Source organism: Elephantulus edwardii, unplaced genomic scaffold, assembly GCF_000299155.1.
Source record: "Elephantulus edwardii isolate Elephantulus edwardi_28Jun2011 unplaced genomic scaffold, EleEdw1.0 scaffold00457, whole genome shotgun sequence".
Classification (NCBI taxonomy): domain Eukaryota; kingdom Metazoa; phylum Chordata; class Mammalia; order Macroscelidea; family Macroscelididae; genus Elephantulus; species Elephantulus edwardii.
The window spans coordinates 64,084-67,167 of NW_006400207.1; positions in this window are offsets into that span (position 1 = coordinate 64,084).

Below are 3,084 nucleotides of genomic sequence, written 5' to 3' on the forward strand. Positions count from 1 at the left end.
AAGCTGCTACCTTAGCAGCCTGGGAAGGGGCCCTAAAAACCAGTGGGGCCATTTAAACATTCTAATTGTGTATTCTGAACCCAGTTTGCCTCTTCGTTTTATGTATAGCCCTGAAGTGAAAGAACACTTCAAGGCCCAAGGGGAAAAGAAAACCCACAAGCAAGGCTGAAGTTGCCAGATGGGTGCCCTTTAGGACCTTAATTCAACAGTTCCACAACTCCACCCACCCTGGGCTCCCAAAAGATAAAAGGCGATTCACCACCCCCCACATTGCTAAAACAGTAGAAAATATTACCTGAGAGCTGGGCTTTAGTAAATTCTGCCATGGACAGAGGGGAACTCAACCAGGAGAGTGTTGGTTAGACTTCACTAAATTAAGAAAAAGGATAAAAGAAATACAAATACATCCTCATCATGGTAGACACCTCTGCTAGGTGGGTAGAAACTTTTTTACCTGGTCAGAAACAGCTCAAGTATTAGTCAAGAAATTGCTTTAAAAAAATACTCCCCCGATTTGGTTTGTCCATCTCACTGGAGTCCAACAATGGTCCGGCCTTCATAGCCTCTGTGTCAAAACTGATAGCCCAAACACTAAGGATACAATGGGAGCTGCACTGTGTTTACTGACCTCAAAGCTCAGTACAAGTAGAGAGAATGAACTGAACTATCAAAAAAACTTTAACCAAATTAATTTCAGAGACTGGTGAAGGGTGGGTAAGGCTTCGTTCCTAGGCCTTATTAAAGGCAAAATGTACTCCATATAAGGCGAGATTTACTCCTTTTAAAATTATGTTGAGGAGACCTCTATACCTCTTACCAAGTGTAAAGCCAGAGGCAATTTCTAAATTATCTAATTCTGAACTAATCCATTCTGAATTAATATCAACATCGAGAGAGATCAGCTGGCCCAGTGGACAGTAAGCGATGCTACCAAGCCAAAGGTGGGTGACTTTTAATCTGCGGCCATCGGACCCGTCTTTCATTGTTTTTGTTCAGACATTCCTCTAGGACATATAGCCCTGGTGTACAAGTTGCCATACCGTGGTCACTTTTGGTTGGTTGCTGTGAGGCTGAACACTGTGACACTGATGTGTCAAACGCATTAATGGTTGGCTACCCAATGTGGACAGAGAGTGGGGTGGAGCTCCCCGATTAAAACAAGCTTGGAAGGAGGAGTGGCATCCACTTCCATAATAGCTTGCCTCCAGAAACCCTATGAACCGGGAGAGAGGATGAAAGGCACCGAAGTGTTGAGGACTCTCCTTCATACGGTCGCTATGAGTCACCTGTGACTCGAAGACACTTTACAACAACATCCTTATTCATTGTCGAACTCTCAGTGCATAGCTAGTAATCAGAAAAACTATGGCCTGAATCAGAGATACACCTTAGTATTCAAACCGACATCAGTACTCCTTAAGAATTTGGAAAGGTCCCTGACTCTAGATTTTCCCAGTGCAGTATGTTTATTTATTTCCTGACAGCCAGTTAATTATGGCTCCAAGTAAGATGAAACTGTTGATAGTTTCAATCTCCTCTCCATTCATCATAATGCTGCCTATCTTTCTAGTGGTAAGAATCTGTTTTCCTGACACTGAGACACAATCCATAGTGAAGGTTGCATTCTTTGATCTTCTGCAACAAGTGCTTCAAGTCCTCCTCACTTTCAGCAAGCAAGGTTGTTTCATCTGAATAATGTAGATTATTGAATAGTCTCCCTCCAAACCTGATGCCACACTCCTCCTCACAGAGTCTGGCTTCTAGGATAATTTTCTCAGCATACAGTTTGAATAGGCAAGAGAATACAATCCTAGCACATTCCTTTTCCAAACCATGAAGTGTTCCCCTGCTCTGTTCTCACAATAGCCTCCTGGTCCAAGTATAGGTTCTGCAGGAGCACAATCCAATCAAGTGCTCTAGATTTCCCTTCTTCTCAATGTCAGACACTATTTGTCATGATCCCTATTTACTTTTAGATGTTGTTTTTGTTGTTATGTGCCGTCGAGTCGTTTGCGACTCATAGCGACCCTATGCACAACAGCCCTAAACCCTGCTCTATCCTGCACCAACCGCACTGCCTCTGACACACCCATCCCGATTACCCCAGTCACCGAGTCAATCCACCTCATAGAGGGCCTTCCCCTCCTGCGCCGTCCCTCCACCCTCCCAAGCATGATGTCCCTCTCCAAGGACCCGTCCCTCCTGGCAACATGTCCAAAGTATGTCAGACGAAGCCCCAGAATCCTTGCCTCCAAGGAGTAGCTCATTGATAATCTTTTTGCTCCATTTCTGTAACCCTCACAGATCTATCACACAGTAATTGTTACATAAACACACCCAACAATTGTTAGGTAAAATGAATTGAGATTCAAGGTGCCATCCCTGATTGTGATTTAGGTCTTACACCTTGTGGAAATAGGCAAAGGCAATGCATATCTACTCCCTTAGAGGCAGTGCTTCATAATGATATTAAAACTCTTTTTATAAAAGAGCTTTAGAAATGGTTTCTTTTCAAAGCTCCACCAAAGTATCATTTTTCAAATTAATTATTTTAGAGAAATAACTTGCATAAATAATTCCCAACTTAATTTGATCATGCTTGCTAATAAAATAGATTAGAGATTTGGGGCTCCAAAGAGAATGTTTTCAGATGAATAATATATAATATACTTTATATGTTAGCAACCTTCAGTTTCCGTTTCTGTTGAAATTAACTAAAAATAGATTGAAAATAATTTTCAGCTTTTGGTTAGTCTGCATTTCCAAGGCCTTGAATAGAGAGAATAACAAAAGGTAATTTCATTTTTCTTCATAATTTCTTCTGAATAACAGTAGAGACTTTGAAAGAGAACAAGAGGTTGTGCATTTTGAAAATTGCGAAGACAATGCAAATCTTAGTTTGACTATATGAATTCTCAGTGGTGGAGGGAGCAGAATAGACATTTTTAAGTTCATTTTTTTTCTCCCAATCTGGTCTCCTAAAATGTCTTGTTGTTGTTGTTGTTATGTGCCGTCAAGTCGTTTGCGACTCATAGCGACCCTATGCACAACAGCCCTAAACCCTGCTCTATCCTGCGCCAACTG